General features: G+C 44.7%; 1 long non-coding RNA gene across 1 annotated transcript; it reads left to right on the top strand.

Annotated features, from left to right (window-relative positions):
• The first annotated feature begins 4822 nt into the window (after positions 1-4822).
• Positions 4823-13537, top strand: LOC132712392 (uncharacterized). The gene is made up of 3 exons (XR_009623063.2): positions 4823-4903; positions 11412-11812; positions 13212-13537. It is a non-coding gene; the product is annotated as an uncharacterized LOC132712392 (long non-coding RNA).
• Positions 13538-14239: the final 702 nt, after the last annotated feature.

Here is a 14239-nt window from a genome sequence, read left to right as displayed (position 1 = left end):
GGAGGAAGGAAGGACAGGGAGGGAGGAAGGAAGGAAGGAGCGGGAGGGAGGGAGGAAGGAGAGGGAGCGAGGGAGCGAGGGAGTGAGCAGGAGAGGGAGGAAGGAAGGAAAAGGAGAGGGAGGGAGGGAGGAAGGTGAGGGAGAGGGAGGGAGGGAGGGAGGAAGGGATGAGAGGGAGGGAGGGAGGGAGGAAGTAGAGGGAGGGAGGAAGGAAGGTGAGGGAAAGAGGGAGGAGAGGGAGGGAGGAGGGGAGGAGAGGGAGGGAGGGAGGAAGAAAGGAGATGGAGGGAGGGAGCAAGTGAGCGAGCAGGAGAGGGAGGAAGGAAGGAAGGAGAGGGAGGAAGGAAGGAAGGAGAGGGAGGGAGGAAGAGAAGATGTTCTCTTTGATTCTAAACCTCTGCCATTGAAACTCCTTGAATGCTTTCTGTGAGTTTAACATGGGAGACTATGTTGGGCAGAAGTCATGCGCAGGGGGTCAGTCTAGAAGACCTCCAAGGTCCCTTCCCACTCTGCTCTTCTGTTATCTAGACCCCTGAATCCAAGTTCTTGTGCCTAAAAGGTCACGAAATCCGACCTCAGCCTCTCCAGGCCCCTGTGTCTACAGCCCATGCCTGCCATTCATCTCCCAGTGTTTTCACACAGCTCTGCCATCCATGCCCAACCACGGGGAAGGTGCCCAGGGAGCCCGGGAGCTCTCTACAGCCAGAGACAAATCCAGCCCTAAACCTGGAATGAGCCAGTTTCTCTTGGCCAGGATGCTGCTTCGGTGTTTATTATGGGAAGGTGGCTGCAGTGGATTAGGAAATGATGCCAAGGGAACGGGGCCGAGAGGGAAGAGGAGGTTTGGCGGGAAGGGAAGGTAGGATGTTTCTCTTGTACTTTTTAACCATAACCAGCCGCTTAAAAAAAAAAAGCCAAAAAAAACCCCCCTGCTACTGTTTTGCGTGGCAGAAAACCAACATCTGGCGGTGCAGTCTTAGGAGGCTCTGGGGGTGTAAAAAAAAAGAGCTACAACTGCCCAGCTGGCTCGTTGCCCCTGCTTAAAAGTCTGAGTCCTCCTTGGGCAGTGGGGAAAAGTGGGACCCAAGGACGAAAGGCTACTATTATCCGTTTTAGAGATGTGTAAACTCCTTTCGGGGACGCAGTGGCTCAGTGGCTAAAACGCCGGGCTTGTCGATCGAAAGGTCGGCAGTTCGGCGGTTCGAATCCCCAGTGCCGCGTAACGGGGTGAGCTCCCGTGACTTGTCCCAGCTTCTGCCAACTTAGCAGTTCGAAAGCACGTTAAAAAAATGCAAGTAGCAAAATAGGGACCACCTTTGGTGGGAAGGTAACAGCGTTCCGTGCACCTTTGGTGTTGAGTCATGCCGGCCGCATGACCACGGAGACGTCTTCGGACAGCGCTGGCTCTTCGGCTTTTTTTTTTTTTAAAAAAATTGATTTATATGCCGCCCTTCTCCGGAGACTCAGGGCGGCTTACAATGCATTAAGCAATAGCCTTCATACTTTTGTATATTTATACAAAGTCAGCTTATTGCCCCCACAAACTGGGTCCTCAATTTACCTACCTTAGGAAAGATGGAAGGCTGAGTCAACCTTGAGCCTGGCGAGATTCGATCTTACTTTAATTGCGGACAGCTGGTCTTAAATTACAGTGCTCCTGTCTGTTGAGCTAAACCAGGCTTTGAAACGGAGATGAGCACCGCCCCCTAGAGTCAGGAACGACTAGCGCATATGTGCGAGGGGAACCTTTACCTTTAAACCAGGGGTGAAATCCAGCAGGTTCTGACAGGTTCTGGAGAACCGGTAGCGGAAATTTTGAGCAGTTCGGAGAACCGTTAGTGGAAATTTTGAGTAGTTCGGAGAACCAGCAAATACCAACTCTGGCTGGCCCCAGAGTGGGGTGAGAATGGGGATTTTGCAGTATCTTTCCCCTGCCACGGCCACCAAGCCACGGCCACAGAACTGGTAGTAAAAAAAATTGGATTTCACCACTGCTTTAAACTCCTTTCGGAGTCCTCGAAGACAAAGCGGATCTGTATTCAGGGGACACTGTGAACGATGCCTCTGTCGTCAACTTCTATTTTCTTAGAGGCGGTTGCTTGCTCCCAGCCAGAGATAATCCATCGCATCCGCAGATGTACGGCGTGATTGTTCCAGGCTCCCTGCTTTGCCAGCGAGTCTCTTTCCCCCCCCACACACTCCCCCACCTACCTTTTCTTGTTCCTCCCAAGCCTGGATCAGCTGCTTTCCTGCTTTCTAGCCCTTTCTTTCTTTATCACTTTGATTTATTGAGGGCCGTTACCAGCCTCCTCTGACAGGCACAAGGGAGCCCCTCACACTGTGTTCCAAGATGAGGGATTCAAAACACAGCTCCTTTCAAAAGAAAAGAGGAGGGGAGGAAACACACAATATCCTATGTTTTTTTCAGTCCCGTTCATCCTTTCTCCTTCTCCTCCTCGGTGTGGCTTGTAAGATTAACCAGCTTTCAAGGCTGAATTTCGTGGCTTGGTCAGGGAAAGATGACGGGGAGAAGGCTCCAGAAATTCTTCCACTTCTGGCTTCTCTTCTTGTTCTCTTCGTGCGCTGCAGTGTCATCGTATCTTCACCGTCACAATTCTACCCCCACGGCGTAGTGGTGAAGGTGTTTAAGGTCAAGCATGTCAACTATCTTGAGTTCCTTCATGCCCACAAGAGATTTAAGTCCAACCCACCTTGAATTTCGTTGACTCCTGTCTACCAGCAAGTTTCCTAGACCAGGGGTCTCCAACCTTGGCAACTTTAAGACTTGTGGACTTCAACTCCCAGAATTCCTCAGCCAGCACTTTGGAAACTTTAAGACTTGTAGACTTCAACTCCCAGAATTCCTCAGCCAGCACTTTTTTTTTTAATTTTAATTTTTTTATTATATTTTTATTGTTAAAAAATAACAAAAAGGAAAAAAAATCAATACAAAAAATCAATAGTAAGGGGAAAAAATTTTTTTCCTCCCAACGTGCTATACAAACAGAAAGGAAGTTTTAGGAACTTGAAGTCTTCAATTCTTCCAGAAATCTCTTTGATAAGGTACTGGTGCCGATTCATCCAATCTCCCAAGTGCAAAGTCCACAAACGGTTGCCAAGTGTTCCAAAAAACATTTTCTTTATATATACCACTTCTAATTTTAATATCACAAGTCAATTTATCATTTAATGCAAATTTCCATGTTTCATTGTACCATTCTTCTAATTTTAAGTCAACATTTAATTTCCAATATCTAGCAATTATAATTCTCCCCATTATAACCAAAATTCTCACCAATTCTCTTTCTCCAGTTGTTAATGTTAACAACATTAACAACTCAGCCAGCACCTTGGCAACTTTAAGACTTGTGGATTTCTATTCCCAGAATTCCTCAGCCAGCACTTTGGCAACTTTAAGACTTGTGGACTTCAAAGCTGGCTGAGGAACTCTGGGAATTGAAGTCCACAAGTCTTAAAGTTACCAAGGTTGGAGACCCCTGTCCTAGACCTTTCATAGTTCACATTCTTGTAGAGTGTTAGCATGCAATAAACTTGTACAGGTAGTCCTCAACTTACAACCACAATTGAGCCCAAAATGTATGTTGCTAAGTGAGAAAATTGTTGAGTTTTGCCTGATGTTACGACTTTTCTCACCACTTTTGTTAAGTGAATCACTGCAGTTCTTAAATTAATAACACGGTTGTTAAGTGAAACTCGCTTCCCCATTGACTTTGCTTCTCAGAAGGTCGCAAAAGGATTCTGGGACACTGTAACCATCATAAATGTGAGTCAGTTGTCCAGCCAGCACCTGAATGTAAATCACACGACCATGGAGATGCTACAACGATCAGAAGTCTGGAGGATGGTCATAAGTCACTTTTTTCAGTGCCGACGTAACTTCGAAAGGTCACTAAATGAATTCTTGTAAGCCGAGGACTACCTGCAGTCATTTGAACCGCCTTGACTCCTGATTTTTTTTGTGCCTGACAGCCAGTACCTGTCAACCGTGAAGCTTACCTGATCATTTTGGCTGCTTTTAGTGTTGCCACACTCAAGCTGAAGGATAGGGAGGGGGGATTTGAGATAGAGGGAACTCTGTAGCCAAAACAAAATATTTGCTCTTGGGAACCAAGGTCACTCTCACACCTGGTCGGAGGAAGGCAGAGGGATGCCTTCCGGTTGCCAGACCGCATCGTGATTGGACCACGCGACTGATTGTTTCGAGACATTAGAAAATCTTTTACTTTTAATTAGATGAAAACTGCAGGAGTTTTCAGAGTCGGTTTTCACCAGATATGTGCCAATGTGCTATTTCCAATAAAGCTATTCTTTGAGGAATCTACTTACCTTGGAGTTTCGCTTGATATGGATCTATTACTGGGAACCCTGACAATACTGTTTGACCAGTCCTGTCTCAAGGGATTTGCCGATTGCTCCAGCGATTAATTTTATAGCCTTGCCTTTCATGATAACAAACCAAAATAATCTGATTTGAAACAATCGAACAGCATGCAGATCAAATCTATGCAAAGAGGAGTTCTTCCAATTCTCCCAGTTGACCACACCATACCTTACAGGAAAATCTAAATGTTAAGACATGGGCCCAGAAATCCAGAACATCACTGCTCCTCTTTGTTCTCTCTCATTCTGAAAGCCAGAGGATCTGAGAGCTGAAGCTATGCTTGCAATAAACCCAGAGAGAGCCTTTGTGAGTTTTAACAGTCTATAAAACCTGCTTACGTTCACGGAGAAAGAGGGGGGGGGCAATTATAGCCAATTTGCCAAACCATCCTGCGGCTCTTTTAGAAGTTAAGCGCAGAAAAGTGGATTCCTGCACTGCATCACAACATGCAACACAGCGTAATAGCTCCTTACAACGGGATTTGGGCGTTGCAAAAAGCAGGTAAGGGCAGGACTGTATCCAGCGGTGGGCTTCAAAAATTTTAGCAATGGGTCCTCTGCCCGGTTGCTGGGTGGGCATGGCCATGGTGGACATGGCCTAGTTGGCCTCCTGCACCATGGCGAGGGCGTCATTTTTGCTCTTCCTGGTCTCTAGGCTTTCCTCGAGCGTCTGGGAGGGCAAAAACAGCCTTCCCAGGCTTTGTAGGCCCTCTGGAGGATGGAAACAGGCCTGTTTCCGGCCTTCCCCAATGTCCGATAGGCCCATTTTTCACCGTCCCTGAGCCTCCATGTACACCCTACATTTACCTGCATCCAAAACGGGCCGCGTGGAGACTCCTGGGAGGGGCGGGGAGGGGTCGGCAGAGCCAGCCAGGAGTGGGATTTGGGGGTTTTCCGAACTGCACAGAATCTTAGCTAGAGGTTCTCCCGAACCCCTACGAACCCCTAGCAACCCACTCTTGACCATATCCCATTTGGTGGGACCAAAACTTCATGGGGTTACCTTTCAATTTCATCCAATGAAAAGGAAAAGAAATCAAACCTAGGGATAAAACCCTATGAACGTGATACTTTCCTCCGCTATCAGATTAAACTTTAGGGTTCAGTACCAACTTTTCGACAGGGCTCAGGGCTCACGGCTCACATTTTTCATCATTTTCAAGATAAATGCAGGCTGTATTTTGGCAAGGCACTTGATAAAGAGCCCTTGTGGCGCAGTGGTTAGAATGCAGTATTGCAGGCTAACTCTGCCCACAGCCAGGAAGTTCGATCTTGACCGGCTCAAGGTTGACGCAGCCTTGCATCCTTCCAAAGTCAGTAAAATGAGGACCCAGATTATTGGGGGCAATATACTGACATTCTAAACCAGAAGTATCAAACTCAAGGTCCACGGTCTGGATCCAGTCCATGGAGTGCTTAGATCTGGCTCGCAGGGCTGCCCTGGAAATAGTGAAGGACCGGCCCGCGGTGCCTCTGCCAGGGAAAACAGAGCTCGGGAGGGCCTCCTGCAGCCCTCTGCCAGTGAAAACAGAGCTCCTCTTTGGCTGGCAGAGGGCTGCAGGAGGCCGTCATGGCCAAAAACGGAGCCCGGCGAGCTCCATTTTCGCTGGCAGAGGGCTGCAGGAGGATCACCCCAGCCCCATCCGGGCACCACAGGTGCCCCTGACGTGAGTGAGTTGAAGTCCACAAGTCTTAAATTTGCCAAAGTTAGAGACCCCTGAACTAGATTGTGTCAGGTTTCGATGCTATCTCAAAATAAATGAATTTCCAAACTGCCGATCTTTGAGGAAATTTTCTCTTTATTGAGCATAGTGATCTGTCCCTGGCTCTTTCGCGGTCAGCACTGACCTTTGCCCCCCAAGCCCTCCCTTTCCGATCCCCAATTCTCTGCGTCTCATTGGCTATCTTCCAAGCCACTCTCCTCATCCCATCTCCGTCAGATCACAGGAATGTCCCCCCTCCTCCCATCTCTGAGGAAACAGAATCTTCAAAGGAATTAAGTAGGCAAAAGTTCAAGCTTCCCCTCTCTTTTCATATGTCAGTGCTGGAACGCTGACAGATTGTCCCAAGGATAACCACCAGCATCAGGCATCAGCCACTGTCACTGAGTTACCAGTGCCCCCAACTGAAGTGATGGAACCACACAAAGCCAACTGGTGGCACACAGTTGTGGGCCCTTTGTTCTTTTTCTCAACCTTCCCTGCACTTTTCTTAGCAGTGGAGATCCCACCCCAATGTGAAGTCATCCTAAAAGCAACTTAAGGCGTGCAATTTTGTAGCATCCCTCCTCTTATTGGTAAAACATTTCTCCATAAGGACCCCAGAATTCAAGGTCCAAACTCTCTGAAGATATCAGGTGGATAGCAATAGCAATAGCACTTAGACTTATATACCGCTTTATAGTGCTTTACATACCTCTCTAAGCGGTTTACAGAGTCAGCCTATGGCCTCCAACAATCTGGGTCCTCATTTTACCTATCTCGGAAGGATGGAAGGCTGAGTCAACCTTGAGCCTGGTGGGATTTGAACTGCCGAACTGCAGCTAGCAGTCAGCGGAAGTAGCCTGCAGTGCTGCACTCTAATCACTGTGCCACCTCGGATGCTTTTATAGAGGCTAATATGTTCTGAAGCGTTCTGAGCCTTAGCTCCTCAGGGTTTTTTTTTTTTAATAATAGCATCCCTAGTGAGATCAGATTACCCACTGTATTTATCATATTTATATCCTCTACTTTTCCCCAGATGCTCAAAGTGCCTGGTTAAGAGGCCTTGTAATGGTCTATAATATGTCCTTTTTGCCATTCCCCCCCAGTTATTATCTCAGCTCCATTCCCCGCTTATTAATATTGTGGTTTTTCTTAACGTTGCTTTGATCTTTCATTGCTGTCCTTTTTTTATATATTTTATTGCTGGATTGTTTCTTAGCTGCTTTGGGCATCCTGGTTTTATCACCTCTGTTATAAAAAAATTAATAACAGATGGGCTTCTGTCCAGAAGGGGGCTTCTCCAGCTGATTTCTTCAAGCAGAAATCAAATCAAAAGCCAACCCTACATTTCTCTCTCTCTTTTTTTTTTTAATTTGATTTATATGCCGCCCTTCTCCGGAGACTCAGGGCGGCTTACAATGCGTTAAGCAATAGCCTTCATACTTTTGTATATTTATACAAAGTCAGCTTATTGCCCCCACAACTGGGTCCTCAATTTACCTACCTTAGAAAGGATGGAAGGCTGAGTCAGCCTTGAGCCTTGGCGAGATTCGAACCAGCAGTAATTGTAGGCATCTGGTCTTAATAACCAGCTTAATAACAGGGTGCCTTAAACCCCTGTACTACCAAGGCTCTTTGCAGTCCTAACATTAGCTTTGGGCACGGCAACGTTGTTAGCTCCGGACCCCTGCATTTTCCTCTTTTTCCTCCCTTTCCAAAGCTGGGAAGAGCTCTTGGTTGCCCAGACAATAGACAAGGAGGCGCATTCCGACGTGATTTACAGCCCTTTCTCCTGCAGTATTACGCAGGGCCCATCTGTTAACCGAGATAGTGCTGTTGCTGCTTTTCTTTTCCACGGCTGGATTTATCGTCGCAGAAGCCTACCTGTGAGAAATGCCGCTTTGGCCACCAGCCCGATGAAACTTAAAGCAGGGCATTTTTATTGTCTCCTGCTTTCACGGTTGCAAATGGAATTGTATCCCTCCCGAGCCATAAAAACTGAAATATCGTCCTTTGAGAGAGTTCCTTGGGTACTCTGCTTTTTTCGTCTGTGGATTACTGTTTTTTTTTATTGTTTTAATTGTTTTTAACCTGTAAAAATGAAGTGTTTTAATACTGTGTGTGACCAGCCATACGCTAAATAAATAAATGTCTGTGGATTTCGGCTACAGACCTTGTAAAAACACAGTGGAGTGATGCAGGATAGGTCCAAGAATCATTAGAGAAAAGGAACGGGCACCGCCAATCATTCTCCAGAATTGTCATCGTTTTCCAGAACTGCACTCCCAAGAAGGCTGCGACCATACCCCCCCTTCCACATGATTTGCAAATGTGTCCTCTCTGAATAACAGCTTAACAGAGATGGAAGGGACCTTGGAGGTCATCTAGTCCCACCCTGTGCTCAAGGAAGAAACCCTATACCCTTGATGGCAGTGGTGAAATGTAAAATTTGTTATTACCGGTTCTATGGGCGTGGCTTGGTGTGTGGGGGTAATGTGACTGGGTGGGCGTGGCCAACTATTTTATTTTATTTTTACTTTTAAAAGCATTTTTTTCTACAGGGGCTCTTCAGCCGAAGAGGTTGTTAAAAAAATGCTTTTAAAAGCCCCTGACAATCCCAGCTGAGTTGCCTGATCGGCAGAGGCTTTTTTTCCTTTTAAAAACATTTTTTCTATAACCTCTTCGGCTGAAGAGGTTGTAAAAAAAAAAAAGCTTTTAAAAGCCTCTGACGATCCCAGTTGAGCCGCAGGATCATCAGAGGCTTTTTTTACTTTTAAAAGCATTTTTTTCAGCCGAAGAGGTTGTAGAAAAATGCTTTGAAAAGCCCCTGACGATCCCAGCCTGATCGTCAGAGGCTTTTTTTCCTTTAAAAAACATTTTTTCTACAACCTCTTCGGCTGAAGAGGTTGTAAAAAAAAAAAAAGCTTTTAAAAGCCTCTGACGATCCCAGCTGAGCCGCAGGATCATCAGAGGCTTTTTTTTTTTTTTTACTTTTAAAAGTATTTTTTCGGCCGAAGAGGTTGTAGAAAAAATGCTTTTAAAAATTAAAAAAAAGCCTCTGATGATTGCGCGGCTCAGCTGGGCATTGCGGGGAAGGGCAGGGATTTTTGCTACCGGTTCTCCGAACCCCCCCGCGTTCATCGCTACCGGATTGGGTGATGCATGCGTGGAAGGCCAGGTCACAGGTGCATGCATGAAAGGCGCACGTGTGTGGCGAACCAGTGGTAAAAATATATGAAACCCACTTCTGGGGATGTCCAAACTTGGCAACTTTAAGATCTGTGGACTTCAACTCCCAGAATTCCCCAGCCAGCCATGCTGACTGGGGAATTCTAGGAGTTGAAGTCCACCGTTCTTAAAGTTACCAAGTTTGGACATCCCCAGAAGTGGGTTTCATATATTTTTTGCATTATGGAGAGTGGTTCAATAAACTACACTGTGAGTAATCAGTGTGTGTGCCTATGTAATAATGCACTCACTGGGAGGGGTGATTTGAATCAGTCCACTCTATTTCAGTAATACAGTATTATTCTCCTTCAGACAATATTTTCAGCCAATTAGGTTTACTTACTTACTTACTTATTTATTTTAAAAATAAATAATTCTCCCAATTTATTCTCCCAGTTTGCAATTATTATTATTATTATGGAGGTTTTGGGTCTATGTTTCTTTTACACGTTCCATGATTTCTGCAGTGTATGTAAATGTGGATCTGATTGAAATGCAAGTCACCCTGCCTAACTTCCTTTCCTACGCAAACTTCACAAATGTATGTTCTCTTTTTTTGTGCAATTCCATTTTAAGCAACTGAGTCCAGCAAAGACTGGCAGATGGCAGTCGATTCTGTGGAAGCTAATAGGTTCTGCTGATTTCATGTAGAAGGAAGACAGGAAGGAAACAATTGACAGCAAAGTTGTTTGTTTTGGTACAGTGAGGATCATTTCCTATTAACTCTTCCATTTGCAGAACTGAACGATCAAGCCACAAGAATTATCTGTGATTCCCCAAATTTGGATTGCAATTTATCAGACCAAGGAAATCAAGATTTCTAAGCTAACAACAAACTCTTGATTCAAGCAATCTTTTTTTTCCCCTGGCTTCTAATTGCAAATTACAATAATATCCATGTTAGGTGTCATTTGAGATTCTCTTTCCTAGCTTGTTTAGAATAGAATAGAATAGAATAGAATAGAATAGAATAGAATAGAATAGAATAGAATAGAATAGAATAGAATAGAATAGAATAGAATAGAATTCTTTATTGGCCAAGTGTGATTGGACACACAAGGAATTTGTCTTTGGTGCATACTCTCTCGGAGTACATAAAAGAAAAGATACATTCATCAAGAATCATAAGGTACAACACTTAATGATAGTCAGGGTACAAATAAGCAATCAGGAAACAATATCAATACAAGGATACAAGTAACAAAATTACAGTCATACAGTCATAAGTGGAAGGTGATGGGTGGTGGGAACGATGAGAAGAGTAATAGTAGTGCAGACTTAGTAAATAGTTTGACAGCGTTGAGGGAATTACTTGTTTAGCAGAGTGATGGCATTCGGGAAAAAACTATTCTTGTGTCTAGTTGTTCTGATGTGCAGTGCTCTATAGGGTTGTTTTGAGAGTAGGAGAGAAACAGTTTGTGTCCAGGATGTGAGGGGTCTGTAAATATTTTCACAGCCCTCTTTTTGACTCGTGGAGTATACAGGTCCTCAATGGAAGGCAGGTTGGTAGCCATTGTTTTTTCTGCACTTCTAATTATCCTCTGAAGTTTGTGTCTGTCTTGTTGGGTTGCAGAACCAAACCAGACAGTTATAGAGGTGCAGATGACAGACTCAATAATTCCTCTGTAGAACTGGATCAGCAGCTCCTTGGGCAGTTTGAGCTTTCCGAGTTGGCGCAGAAAGAACATTTTTTGTTGTGCTTTTTTGATGACGTTTTTGATGTTAGCTGTCCATTTTAGATCTTGCGATATGGTAGAACCTAGAAATTTGAAGGTCTCTACTGTTGATACTGTGTTGTCTAGTATCGTGAGGGGTGGAAGTATGGAAGGGTTTCTCCTAAAGTCTACCACCATTTCTACGGTTTTGAGTGTGTTGAGTGTGAGATTGTTCCGGTCACTTGTGCAAAAGGAACACCTAAAATGGGGTGCAGTTGGGCTGGATATGTTGATATACTGTGCACCACTTTATAATCTATTCAGCTGGTATTCATGGTTTAAAACAGTTTTCCCTATCTGGGATTATTTCAGTTGTCCTACAGTATCCCAATAACATTAGTCACCATTGTTCCCATGTTACAAGGTGTGTGGCGATGGCTGAGCGGTTAAAGATGCTGAGTTTGTCAGCTGGATATGGGGTGAGTTCTTGTCCTTTGCTCCAGCTCCTGCCCATCTAGCAGTTTGAAAGCATGCAAATGCAAGTAGATGAATAGGTACCACTTCAGGGAAGGTAATAACATTCTGGGCACTTTTGATGTATAGCCATGCTGGCTACATGAACACAGAAAATGTCTTCGGACAATGCTGATTCCCTTGGCCAAGAAACGGAGATGACTGGACAGAGAAACCTATACCTATACCATTGGATTTCACCACTGAGCAAAACGTCTTCAAAGAAAAAAACCATAAATCCAGTTGCCTCTTCTAAATGCACCTTTGGGACAACCAGAACAAGTTATAATATCTCATATTCCATGTGGGGAGGTAAGCAACTTTTTCCTTGACTGTAGCACTATCTAAACGAGAAAACTCCTAGGGAACTATGTTAAATCCTCATCATCAATAAATTATTTACCCAACTAGTGAAGCTTGGCAAATGGACAGGAAGTGAAGTAACCTTCTCTCTCTCTCTCTCTCTCTCTCTCTCTCTCTCTCTCTCTCTCTCTCTCTCTCTCTCTCTCTCTCTCTCTCTCTCTCTCTCTCTCTCTCTCTCTCTCTCTCTTTTTTTTTTTTTTCTTTTTTGGCTCACTGCAGTTTGCTTCCCCAGCTCATGTCAAAAGCCCTTGTGGTACTAAAAATTGACAGGAGTCTGAGAAATAATTAGAAACCACAGGGAAAAAAAACCACATTCTCCCCTCCGCTGTCTGACTTCTTTCCTACCTCTTAAACCAGTGGAAAAACAGCCCATGCTACAATACACGGAGTTTAAACCATCGTCACTTGCCCGCCAGCTGAAATTGAGGCTGAGGGGAGAGATTTTAAAGGATATTTTCCATCTTTTCATCTTTTCCATCATAAACAACAGAGCCTCTCCCAGTTTCAGAGGGCTGGCATGCATCTTAGGGTAAAAAAAAAAAAAAAGAGGCTTCTACGATCCTAATTTTTTCTGCTTGTATTTTTTTTCCCTCCTTACTTGCTCGGGTTTCTGATTTTTACCAGGGGATGAGTGGGGAGGATATAGGGGGAAAAAAATGTTTTGGTTATCCCTAAAATGTGAATAGGTGAAACAAAGAAGAGTTGTGTTTTGAAACACATCCTTTGAAACACATTTTTTGAACTATGTTCTTCCCCAGGGGTGAAATCCAGCAGGTTCCGACAGGTTCTGGAGAACAGGTAGCGGAAATTTTGAGTAGTTCGGAGAATTGGCAAATACCACCTCTGGCTGGCCTCAGTGGGGTGGGAATGGAGATTTTGCAATATCCTTCCCCTGGAGTGAAGTGGGAATGGTGATTTTGCAGTATCCTTCCCCTGGAGTAGGGTAGGAATGGAGATTTTGCAGTATCCTTCTCCTGGAGTGGGGTGGGAATGGAGATTTTGCAGTATCCTTCCCCTGACACGCCCACTAAGCCACACCCACAGAAGCGGTAGTAAACAAAAAATTGAATTTCACCACTGTTCTTCCCCCATTTTTTCCTGCCTTACTCTCAGAACTCTTTATGGTATATTTTAAAGGTTTGCCTTATTAACGCACCGTTTTATAATTTACTCGACCGATACAATACGCTTTTGTTCTTGTTTTTTTGCTATATGGAAGCGTGGAGCGTGAGTGGAATTGTGCAGTCAAAGACATCATTCGTGCACTTGGTCATCTTAGAACTAAGTACAATAAATGAGGTAATATCAAACTCCAGTGACAACTTCACTGTCATTTTCTTCTCCTTAGAAAGAATCATCAAAAGCAGCATCTCCTTCAGCAAGACTCCTGTGTTAACAGATTAACAGAGTTGGAAGGGACTTGTAGGCCATATAGTCCAAACCCACCACCCCACAAGCAGGAGACCCTACACCATTTCTGACAGATGGCAGACCAGTCTCTTCTTGAAAGCCTCCAGTGATGAAGCTTCCACAACTTCTGAAGGCAACTTCTGTTCCACGGGTTGATTGCTCTCACTGTCAGAAAGTTCCTCTTCTTATTTCCAGGTTGAATCTCTCCTGGTTCAGTTTCCATCCATTGTTCCTTGTCTGGCCTTCAGGTGCTTTGGAAAATAGCTTGACCCCCTCCTCTCTGTGGCAGCCCCTCAAATATTGGAACCCTGCTATCATATCTACCCTGGTCCTTCTCTTCACTAGACTAGCCATGCCCAGTTCCTGCTCTCTACACGTAGTTGTATACACTTCCTTCTTTTTCATTGGTCAGTATGTATGATCCACCTTTTAGTTCCTTTAAAGTCTAGCACAAAAGCCAACTTTGGGGGAAAATGTTTAGCATAATCTCTCCTGGTCCAAGCTATATTTAACTATATCCAGCAGGGAATGTCAAACTATGAGCTGTGGTGGCGCAGTGGTTAGAGTGCAGAACTGCAGGCTACTTCTGCTGACTGCTGGCTGACTGCAATTTGGCAGATCGAATCTCACCAGGCTAAAGGTTGACTCAGCCTTCCATCCTTCCGAGGTGGGTAAAATGAGGGCCCAGATTGTTGGGGGCAAGAAGGTGACTCCCTAAACCGCCTAGAGAGGGCTGTAAAGCACTGTGAAGCGGTATATAAGTCAAAGTGCTATGACTATTTGCTTCTTATGACCATGGATAACCTCACGTCTCCTCTTTGAAGCCATCGGATCCTCTTTGATCACAATGCCTAAAACCCAACTGGCACCCAAGTTTATTCTCAACTAAATCCAGCAGGGAATGAAAAGCTTTGCTCTTATGGCCACAAATAATCTCAAATCCCCCCTTTTTTTTATTTCTTTACA

Source organism: Pantherophis guttatus, chromosome 9 (genome assembly GCF_059756535.1).
Source record: "Pantherophis guttatus breed Tessera chromosome 9, ASM5975653v1, whole genome shotgun sequence".
Lineage (NCBI taxonomy): Eukaryota > Metazoa > Chordata > Lepidosauria > Squamata > Colubridae > Pantherophis > Pantherophis guttatus.
The sequence above is the reverse complement of the archived record's forward strand: the minus strand, read 5'-3'. Positions and strand labels throughout refer to the sequence as shown.